Source organism: Crassostrea angulata, chromosome 4 (genome assembly GCF_025612915.1).
Source record: "Crassostrea angulata isolate pt1a10 chromosome 4, ASM2561291v2, whole genome shotgun sequence".
In the NCBI taxonomy this organism is placed as follows: Eukaryota; Metazoa; Mollusca; class Bivalvia; order Ostreida; family Ostreidae; genus Magallana; species Magallana angulata.
The window spans coordinates 36077762-36090303 of NC_069114.1; positions in this window are offsets into that span (position 1 = coordinate 36077762).

Sequence of the window (12542 nt, forward strand, 5' to 3'; positions counted from 1 at the left end):
TACTTCGTAAAGGCCTTTCATGTAAGTAATCATCAATATTTATTTATTTTACGTGGATAATGATAGAGTTGATGCACAAAGGTAAAGGTCCCTGACATTACGTAACTTTAATAGAGCTGCTTTTTTCTTATTTTGTTGCTCTATCAAAGAAATTGGAATTTAATGATAAATACTGAAGGTCTGAAGCTGCCTCTTCTAAGCTTTACCTCTTTGTAAATTTGTTTTAGATTACTAAATAATTAAAGGGCAAGCTTTGACCTTTTTCTAACCAAATGTTTGTAGAGTGGAAAATATTGCCATTCTTTCTGATTTTTATATCCTCAAGATAAGTCTGTAGCTGTGCAGTCTGATTAAAAAAGGAATTGTAATGAGTGTTCTTGTGGTTGTAATTTACATTCACACAAACAACCTCATATTATTAATTTTTTTATTAAGTCAGTTCAAGAAAAGCTTACATTTTGGCCTTGAATTGTCTTGAAAATCCTGAAAGGCGTTATTTAGCAGAAAGGCGTTATAACGCGTTTTTAATGCCTCTTTTGCGTTATGACTCTTTTCCAAAAGGAGTTTAAATGCCTTTATTTGCGTTTTAAGACAGCATTATCGACTAATTCACTCGAGCTGCAACGATTGTGTTCGATTCGCGTTTCGACACTTCTACCAATGGTGACCAATACGAATCTCATCCAACTTTTTGCGTCACACTAATACGTACGGCCTATTCTGTTGGATACGGGGGCAAAAGTCCTCATTTTACACTGATTTGACACCACATAAAAATCTTGTTGTAAGTATCGTATAGCGAGATTAAACTTGTCTGATGAAAGTTGGTTAATGGCAGAGAGAAAACTAGACCAATGTTTCTTGTAATTTTTTTTAAAAAATTTCAGATGAACATTACATAGACAAAGAAAACGATTTTTGGAAGTATCTTTAACATTGTTGAAAATTTTAAGTTAAGTTTGCTATGCATTTTTAACAAATATTTGGTAGAGAAACTCAAGTTATGTACGTGTAGTAGATATTATTCTACAGAGATATATCATACCATCAGTTGTTTGTAAAGCAATGGTGAAAATATTATTTAAAAATCACCAAAAAGAATTTCAATTGAGACAAATGTGCCAGTAAAATTAAATTTACTAGGTGCATTTAAATACAGCATAAAAATGAAAATAACGATCTTCTATTTATAATTATACTAAATTTATCATATAAAACTAACCTTTAACAAATCAATCCAATAGTCATTTTGTGAACAAAATTTTGTTAAAAGGTTGCAACATAAATAAAGATATATTCATTTATTCTCTTTCATTTGATCATTTGTTAATATAAACATCTTTTCTTAAATAAATTCTGTAGGCAAGATTTTTTTCTGGCGAGGCATGATGCTTTATTTTAAAAGTGGACGTTCTCCCTTGCCCTATACAATCACAAAACAGATAATAATTAAAGGAAGAGCAATTTTTGTATTTAAATTTATAATAACATAACTATTTATTATCCAATAAAAAAATCAGCCTACAATGTAAGCAAATATTGATTCAAGAGATAAAACTTACAGGTATTCAGTTAAATGCGCCCGCCATATGCATGGTTCCATGTATTCTTTGATGGATTCGTTGAATCAAAACAAAAAGGTAAAGAGCTTCATTGCTTTTATTCTTCAACTAAGACCAAATAATGTAGAAATTATATCAAAACAAGGTTATGATAAAGTTTAAAGCTTACAACTTATTCTTGTTTTTCTTTGTTGCCATTTTTTCGCTGTCACTTTGCTGCGAATTGAAACAAAATTAAACGAACTAAATCATAGCATGTCGAAATAATTAAAACGAAAGTCTTTTTGTTGTCTCTTTGCTGTGAATGGAAAACAACTTTACACAAACTAAGTAATTGCATGTCAAAATAATTCTTACGACAGTCTATCACATAGTTAAAATCGACAAACGTTTACCCCATCTTGTTACAATTTCGGAAAAAGGAGAAGTTTCCATATCTAACTATGAGATATACACAGAACAGAAGCTGTCCAGTAAATAATATCGCCGCCACCGTATCCCAGGGAATGTTCCGTGTGTCCATCCAGAAAGTCACGTGACGATCTGTGGTGGTGGTTGGTGCAGCCGTGGTTGATTCTGGGATAATTACAGTCACCACGGCGGTGTCTAGATAAATAGACAACATTATTATACATTGATATACCAATCATTTTCTACTACAGCAACTTTGAAATGCTATAAACTAGCTTTCATTCGCAGCGGTAAAATTAATATTTGCAACACAACGAAGCTCCAGTTGCAAACTTAAGGTAATGAAAAAGACATAAAAAACGTGAAATAGTCTCGTAAATAAAAATGAGGTTCTTGCGGACCTCGAAAAATTTTCTTTCTATGTGAGACGAATTGTTTCATAGTTTCATCACTAAAATGCATGTGGTTGGCAGTTCTAACCCTGATGTCCCTCGGAATCTTTGACGACAGCTGACAGAGATAATATAGTCCCGGAGGAGAAAGACAGTAAGCTGTTCTTGACGTAGAACTCCCCGTCATGTTTCACTCCAAAGTACTCGAATCCTAGTCCAGTTTGGTCCAGAGTGTAGTGCTTTATGCTTATTACAACCATGCCAGCAAATCATGATTTTGATGGATTTAGCCCTACCCCTCCTTTCCCAGACGGGCAGGGTCCATGAATTTCACAATATTTACTCTTCTTCATCCATAAATGCTATATGCCAAATTTGGTTGAAGTTGGATCAGTGGTTCTAGAGAAGAAGCTAAGAGTAGTCAAAAGTTTACGACGAACGACGTCCAACAAACGACAACGGACAAAAAAATCTTTTAAGATGCATTAAAATGGATCTAAAGAGGTACAAACTTTTATATTTAGTTCTTGTTCATATTTTTGTGGGTTACAATTATTGAAACTTTAAACAGAAGGAAAGAAAGAATTTTTATGGTCTATTTACAACTTAATAATCAATTGCATTCAATCTGTATGTCATTTTGGTAAGATAAGTGTTTTTCACTTATTTTTGAGTAATATTGAAATGAATAATTCCCCATGTTTAAAATATGGACCCATTTGCCCATTACCTTCAAGTTTTTTATTCCAAGGGAGAAATAAATCTCATAGGTTATACATGTAAACAATGCGTGTATATACATATTAATTACAGTAAAATAGCGACATATTAAGTGTAAATAATTATTTTTTATTATTCACATTCAGAGTTCGATGCTTGTTTGCATAATATAAATATTTCCCTAAATTATACATTTCTTTAGTATTTAAAGTAGAAAGTAACTTTATAACTTTATAGACACTATGTTTTCAGGTATAGTATATTTTTATATACTGTTCTCTTCAAGTACGAAGTGTTGGAAAAGTAAGGTAAAAAGTGAAATTCATCTTCAAACTAATTCAAGTTGCAAAAGTCGCATTTTCGACAATACCATCATAACCAAACTTTAGTTGTTTAGTCAAGTAATAGTAATAAAGATTTAATCGATGTACTCAGATGTTGAAATTGAGTTTAGATGTGATTGCTGAAATTTTGACTTTTTTTGTTAAATATGTCTTTAAAAAATTGTGAGGTTGCATCTGAATGGAAAAAGGCAAGAGTTACCCCTCTTTTTAAATCAGGTGAAAATTTTATTGTAAACAATTATCGACCTGTGTCAGTTTTACCTATTGTCAGCAAAATAATAGAAAGGCGTGTTTTTAATTCTTTTTATGAGTATTTGAATACGAACAACCTTTTAACTGAACAACAATCTGGTTTTAGACCTAAGCACTCATGTGAAACTGCATTACATAACATCATTGACAAATGGTTAAACAACATATATGATGGCAAATTAACTGGCGTTCTTTTTATTGATCTTAGCAAAGCTTTTGACACTGTTAATCATGAAGTATTATTACACAAACTTTTATCTTTTGGTATATGTAACAATTCTTTTAAGTGGTTTCAGTCGTATCTTCATGGAAGAACACAAAGTTGTATTTTCTGATGAAAAGATGTTACAATTGGTGTTCCGCAAGGGTCTATCTTGGGGCCTTTGTTTTTTATTTTATTTGTAAATGACTCTCCAAAGTGTCTTAAACATTCAAATGTTAATATTTATGCAGACGATACAACACAGGATGTTTCACATAAATCTATTGATGTTATTGAACAAAAATTGCATGAGGATCTTATATGTTCTGTAAATTGGATGAACAGTAACAAGTTGACTATGAACTTAGAGAAAACTCAGTGTATGTTGATTGAAACAAAAATTATCGAAGTGTAAAAAATTGTACATTATAGTTGGTGATGTTGTTTTAAACACTGTAGAAAAGGCTAAACTTCTTTGTGTAACCATATATGAATCTCTTACTTGGTCAGATCACATTGACTTTTTAAGCAAAAAACTTGCTAAAAAAAATAGGTATTTTACGTCGTCTTCGTGTTTTTATGTCAAATGCTGGTTTATTAAAAATTTATAATACTATTATTTTCTCACATTTTAACTACTGTTGTACAGTTTGGTGTTCAGCCAAAAATAATGGCCAAATTGAGAAAATTTTTAAATTACAGAAAAGGGCAGCTAGAATTATACTGAATGTTAAAACTACTCAAACTTCCACTGTTGATATTTTTAGAGCTCTACAATGGATGCCTATTCAGGTTTATTTTATATCGAAGACTTTTGTTAGCTTTTAAAATCCTAAAGGGCATGGCACCAGTATACATGAATGTTTTCAGATATGTAAACCAAGTAAGTTCTAGAGAAACAAGAAGTAGTGTTAGTGGATTGTTAATATCTGAATATTATATGCGCTCTTTTAGAATATCAACAGCCATTTTATGGAATCAACTGCCAGAATGTGTTCGAAGATGTAATATCATGTCTTCTTTTAAAACAATGTATTTACAGCAATATTATCTAGCGAAGTAAATTTTATTGATTATGATATCAAATCAATGCAAATATATTTATTGATGAGTGTGTATATTTTATCTGCATTATTTATCTATGTGTCTTATACTTATTGTTGTACATATGTTTTATACAGGACCACAATGTAAACTAGTACTTTGTCACTAATTGTGCTATCCTGTCTAAATAAAAGACTTTATTATTTATCATTATTATTATTATGAAGAGTACTATAGTCCTCAATTTTAGCTGATAAAACCAGACCACCCTTGTAATAAGAGTTATTTTTTTAAAATTCATAAATTGATTCAAGTATTTATTGAGGTGTAACGAGATGCCTCGCTAAAAAATTTAGAAAAAGTTATTTAAATTCTCTGATTTGATCCGATAAAGCTTAATATGATCGTTTACTGCAAAGTCATGTAACGTTAGATGAGAATTTAATTGTATGTGACGAAGGAACCCTGGTTTTGTTTATCAGTGATAAGTGTTGCAGCGCGACGAAGAATGACGTATTCATATACTTTTTTAAAGTTTGATTTACATTTTTAAAGAGAGAAATTCAAGAGTTTGGGAGTGATATGTGTTAAATATACTTCGGAATACTGAAGCAAGCTGCTCACAGCTCATGTTGCATTGTGGGATAGAATGATTTGAAAAACAAAATCATAAATTGCTCTCTTTTTGGGTTTTTTTATGAAGGTTTTCGATATCGTTGTATAATAGTCATTGTACAGCGACTGTCACACTGTTTTATTCAATATGGTATTACAACACACTTTCGTTTTTTATAACGTTGAGCTAACTTAGACACACATTCATGGTAAAATGTCAACGTATATCATAATTTTATAAGAAATCCTTTTGAAAAATTGTTTTCCGATTTTAATTTCATTTAAAATAGAACCATTTTTCACAAGGTTTTGGACTTTCAGGAGGACGTAGCTATCTATTTCATGCGTCAAAACAAGTTAAATATGACGCGGTTTCAAGCGAAATATGCACGGATTGCGTAGTTTTAGCTCAAAAGCCAGACAAATCTTCTTGACTTCAGAGAGCCATGGCTGAGTGGCTCACAATGAAATAGACAGGCCTACGTCACATTGCTGTTTATCACAACTACCCAAAGTCCAAGCTCTTGTTAAAATGGTTCTAATTTATGACTTTCTTTAAATAATTTTATTTTTTCCCCAGAATAGTAAATTCCAAATAAACAAAACAAAAATCCCAGAACAATGTTCTCATGATATACAGTAGGTGTGAATTCCCCCTAAAAATCAATGATACATGTATAACCTACGCATTTTATTTTTATATTGTTTAATTAAATGAACCATTTGATGGCGCTTAAACGGAAATTTCAGGCACGTAGCATCGTTTTTGAAAGTGGGGGGGGGGGGGGGGCAGACTCATCCAAAGAATCTTGACAAGCAAAAAAAAAAAAAATAATAATAAAAAAGGAAATAGGACTTTCCAAAAATCTTTACATCCTCCAAAAAATAGTATATAACTTCAATTTCACTCCTAATTTCCTTCCTTTCATATCAATTTTTTACATCCTCCAAAAAAGTGGGGGGGCCAACTCCATGATAATTCAATTTTTTGTATGTAAATTTTAAAAATTTAGTTGCTGTGAGAAAAAGTGGGGGGGGGGGGGCCAGGCCCCCCCTGGCCCCCCCCCTGGCCCCCCCTGATGCTACGTGCCTGAATTTAGTTATCATTTATAAGATGCCAAATCTGAAAAAAAAATTCTGAAATGAACAAATTCAATCTCTTAAAAAAAAATGCTACACCATATATTTTAAAAATATTAAAACATAATTAGAAAAAAAAGTCATTCCGGGTATAAAAATAACACAAGAGCATCTTAGTCAAAAATTGAATGCGTTTCAATGAGAATGCAATGAGTTGTCCTGCCGAGAATATCTTATCTGCATAAATATCACCTTCAATCTGAAACTTAAAAATATTATTTTGTGGTGTGGAACGACTTTTTCCGGACGACTAACAATGTTTTGACTCTGTTTGAAGATGATTAAATTACATATCATGTAAGGGTCGTACGCACAATGTAATATTGGAGCATGCTGATACTTGTTATGATAATACATAAACTACTACTACAGAAAGAAATGGCAGGAACTCTTTCCCACAGATACGCACACACGATAATAGAATATTTTCAAAAAGGTTGATTTCATAATTACTCTTAATGGTAATAATAATTGAATAAATATAAAAACGCTGTAAAGATAATTATTTTTTGGCTCACGGTGCATAGCGAGATATCAGTTTCAAGCTTGAACATTTTTTAAACTAATATTCACATTTAAAAAAGGCTTCAGTTTGATCTTTCGTTTTGAAAGTGCAGGTCATGTGTTGTTTATTTTGATTTGTGGGCCTATTTTTAGTGAGAAAATATATCAAATCATTTTTTTCTGAATTGATTGATAAAACCTTGAAACATTAACTTTTAGTGTGGTACGAACGATGTGAAAAACTTTTGGATATTTTCAATTTTTTGTACAAAAATTAAATTCATTTGTTGGACCTTTTCACATTTATATACGAATCATGTCTTTGATCACTAACCTAGGATGATGCCAGGAACCGGTTGACACAAAACATCACATCTCTGATAATAAGAGAGTTTTCGATTTTAAAAATAAATTAACCATACACGTATGTTTTATTACCTCGGTTTATGATGTACCGGAATTATTGATTTTAGAATATGTATGTTAAATCAAAGATAAATTGTTATAATTAAGTTTAGAAACATTTGAATTTTTAAATTTGATGTAACAGGTTATAGATTAAAAATGCACCAGATGCTATGAGAACATAAGTTTGATTTTTCAGGTAGATAAAAGTATGTAATACTGTTGAATCACCATTGTTCGTGGGGGACCAATGTTCGTGGCTTTCGTGGGTAACCCTTGCCTACGAATTAGAACAATTTTAACAGGAGCTTGGACTTTGGGTAGTTGTGTCAAACAGCATTATGACGTAGGCCTGTCTATTTCATTGTAGGCCACTCAGTCATGGCTCTTTGAAATCAACAAGATTTGTCTGGCTTTTGAGCTAAAGCTACGCAATCGGTGTATATTTCGTTTGAAACCAGCGTCATTTTAACTTGTTTTGACGCAAGAAATAGATAGTTACATCCTACTGAAAGTCCAAGGACTTGTTAAAATGGTTCTACATCCCCACGAACGTTTATACAAGCATTTGTTGAATAATCATTTACCGAAGTAGAACTTGATACCAACGAAATCACGCCCTCACGAACCAGGAAATCTTTGGCTACCAACCAACATGTACCAATGAAAGTTGACCTCCACGAACAAAAATGATTCCACAGTTGTTTGTTAATAAAAACCAAGATCCTTTCATGTGACAAAAATGTTGATAAATCCAATTAACATCAGACCTTGATATCTTCTTTATTTAAGGTCAGACAACACGTTCCTCAATTTTAGATAACTTTTTCCAGGAATTTGTTAATGGTTTACTACTACTTTGACAAGCTTTCTTGCAAAAAATTAGGGTACCTTACCAGGCATTTCTGCAAAATACTAGAGTACGCAATTTTCTATATAATCTTCTTGAAAATACACTTGAATTGCTGATATAAAATAAATACATCTACAGCAAAGCAAAATTCACTATATTTGAACTATATCTCCACCGGGGCGGGGCTTTGAACTCAAACTTCTAGAACCTATACGCTACTGGCAGTCAGCGTCCACGGTTCTAACCACTCGACCATCTAGACATTTAATCAAATCCAAGTAAATTTTGATCATTTTAAAAGTAATTATAAAATTAATATTTTTTATTGGAACTCTTTATTACGAGGAGATACAAAAAAGATTCTCGAGGAACGTGTCGTCTGACCTTAATCTCCCGGCAACTTAATTGCAGGGTATTAGAAGTGCGAAATTATCATAACTGCTGTATGTGTGAATGTTTATTTTTCTGGCATGTCATTACTATCCCATGAATATAAAAAAAAGAAGCTATGCCTGTCAAAAATATTTTATAAAACCAGAGAAAATTGTTTAAGATCTAGAAGAATACGGTTAGGTTAACAGTGCTGGAACTCCGCACGTTAGCATAAAGTGTGTAATGTTGGGGTAACTGTGCAGGAACCCCGCGCGTTAGTGGAGCGTGGGTGGAAACGGACTTTATGTAGCTGTGCTACTTTCGCGTTTTATCAAGAAAGTTGTGCATTTTTGCGTTTATTCCCGAAAGTTGCGTTATTCTGCGGAAATGTCGCGTTATACGAAAATGAGCTCAATGGGCGGAAAACAAACAAAAACACCCCAGTCGCAATGCAGTATCTTAAAACACCGTTACAATGCTACTATAAAAAATTATCTTGGTATTCTAACATGGTATTTGACAGCTCGCAGAGGCGAACTCATCAGTTTTGACATGAGATTTACAACAGTGGAAAAATAAGGCGTATATCTCATTGAAGAGTTATATCAACGAATCAAAATAATTATCTATGGGTTCAGCACAGTAAAATGTTGGTGTATATTTGGTGTATTTTTGTTTAACATTGCCCCTTGACTATACACCTCTATGTACCTACCCGATACTTGTCTCTTCACATTAAACAAAAGAAACCACCGACAAAAATCGAGAATCTGAACAAAGAAATCATCATTGGTTTAATTTTTTTAATTTCTTCACAAATACATTTACCCTAACCAGCCTCCACTGCATGCATGCCTAGTATGCATACCTGATAGAAATAACACGAACTTCGGTCCACTTATTCAGCATAATTACACACTTAATTCGTAGAATTCTCCAATTTTTTAAAGGCTTTACATTTTCTACGTCTTATGAATTTTTATTTTCTCTCATATTGAAAATTTCAAAAATGAAAGTTTGACACCCTTAATCTTTTCCTACATAATCAGAAACATTTGTTTCGCCTCAGTGAAAATTGATCAACGTAAACATATCAATGTCGCTATTGGAAAGACACGGTCCGTACTCCTTAATGCTGATTATATGATGCCAGGATTTGCAGGCATGTACATGTAGTATCGGGGGAGGGAAGGGGCAGAGGGTGCTTCCTACCCACTTTTTCTCGCAGCAAACTCTTTTTAGCTCACCTGAACCGAAGGTTCAAGTGAGCTTTTCTGATCACCCGTTGTCCGTCGTCCGTCCGTCCGTCCGTCTGTCCGTCCGTCTGTAAACTTTTCACATTTTCAACTTCTTCTCCAAAACCACTCATCCAATTTTAACGAAATTTGGCAGAAAGCATTATTATATTAAGGAGATTATAAATTGTAAAATTCAAAGGGCAATCCCTTTTTAAACGAGAAATAATCATGAAACTGTGAAAAAAAGGGGGGGGGGGTATCTTTTAAAATCTTCTTCTCAAGAACCGCTGCTCCAATATTACCAATATTTATATGACAACTTCTATATATAAGGCAGATTCTAAATTGTAAAAATGGTGACCCTCAGTCTAATACTGGGACCCTTAGAAGGGTTCAAACTATGTGTTGTAAGCGTGTTCTGATCGTGTGTTCATTTATATAAGATCGGGCTCGTTATTCGGAATTACGAAACGGAAGCTCTTTGTTTGTACTAACTAACCGCCATTTTGAAGAAGATTTCAGACGTCAATTTTGACAAAAGAAAAGTTTGTGATTTGCCTGTTTAACTAATATGTAAACGGTGTGACCGTTAGACCGAGCGCAGATTTAACACAGTGCAGTTTGATTTTTGTAGAATAAAATTTATGTGAAACGCACACAGTAGGATCCGCCTGTTTGCCTATTCAAATCATTAGCCGAAGTTTAACTAAACGTCGCGTGCTCAGTCTACATTATGACGTCATTTTTTAGACGTAAAACGTTCAAGTTTTGTCTTCGGAAATAGCCGAAGAGAGTAACGTTATTCCGAACTTTTATTTTATTTCTTCTTTCATTGTTCATCAATTTAATTCATATGAATGTTGCTGTAATAAAATTAAATACTTTATTCGGTATCTAAAAGATCAGTTAAATGTCCTTAATATTTTATTTTCCATCTGATAATTTGATAAGACATACATAGAACAAGTCGTGTTTCTTGATTAAATCACTATTGAAAATTATCTGGTTTCCCTTTTAATTTCTTTTAATTCGAATTACCTTCTATTGAAACACTAGAACTTATTTAATCGAGTTTAGGGGCAACAAACATCGATAAGTACCGATCAATCAATGATCGAACTAACTTTTTAAAAACAAAATGGCTGCCAAGATGGCGGCGCCCAGGGCTGGAAGAAATTTTTTTTGGCCTTAGTACCCCTGATTCAACTTTCACTTTTCAATGATTTTCTTATATATACGTGTTACCATTAATCCTCGCTTCGCGAGGCGGGCTTCGCCCGCCTCTCGCTGCGCTCGGTATAAAAGTAACGTTTTTAACGAAGAATGATATAAAGAATATTTTATGAAATAGTGGTAAATCGTACTTCCGAATTCAGCTCTACAGTAAACTATCAGCATAATCACCATGCCATTTGTTTTTACACAGCGTTTTCAAGATTCTTTTTTTTTTATACTTAATGCTATTTAATTTGTCATCGATTATTGGAATAATTGTTGCGTAATTTAATTGTAAAGTTTACCGATCGAATCAAACAAGTGCAACCACGACCTTGGTAAATATGAATGGTACTGATATCGGAGAACAATCGGTACATAGAATTACCGAAATACCCGCGATTTACCGAAATACCCGGTGAAAACACCGAAATACCCTTCAAAAACACTACAACGCCATTAAGAGTGTATGTCTAGTATTTTATATAGATGGTTTTGTATATAAAGTTAATTTTTTTAATAAATGTATATTTATTATAATACTTGAACTTGTGTTACATACGTGTGCAAGAGAAAGGAGCAATATTCTGATAGGAATTAATCTTTAAAATAGTTGCTATTTTTATAGTTGCTTCAACTCTATATGGATTTTTGATGATTATCATATTCTTAGATATTTTATTCTGGGAATAAAATTTCACACCTCTATTCGAGTGAAAAGCAATTCATGCAAGAGTTATCGTTCTTAACCCAATGTATACACGTTAAAAATCGCTATTTATGTCAAAATACTTACTTTATCAAACTGAAAATTAGGGAAATACATTTAAACACTTAGATTTAAACTATGATGTTAAATATTTGTGCTAAAATGAGGCATTTCTGTGTTTTTGAAGGGCATTTCGGTAAATCACGGGTATTTCGGTAATTCTAGTTACCCGAGAACAATGTTACTACGATTTGTTTTTGCAATGAAAGATTAAAATCGGGGTTAGATGTTCTACAGACGTTTATATCATGTTGATGCTACATTTTGACAAGCATAAAATGAAATAAAAGAAATTGTTTTTGTTTTTCAATGTTTTGTTTATTAATTATAATTAGTTTGCATGACTGTATTGCATTTGGAGTAAACATAATTTTAATATTAAGCTGTGATAGCAGTCTAACAATTTTTACGATAAATTGGCAGGCCAATCAACATCAAAATTGTTAGACTGATTTTTATGGACCCTTATTTTTAAAATATGAACTATAAAGAACAATATTTATT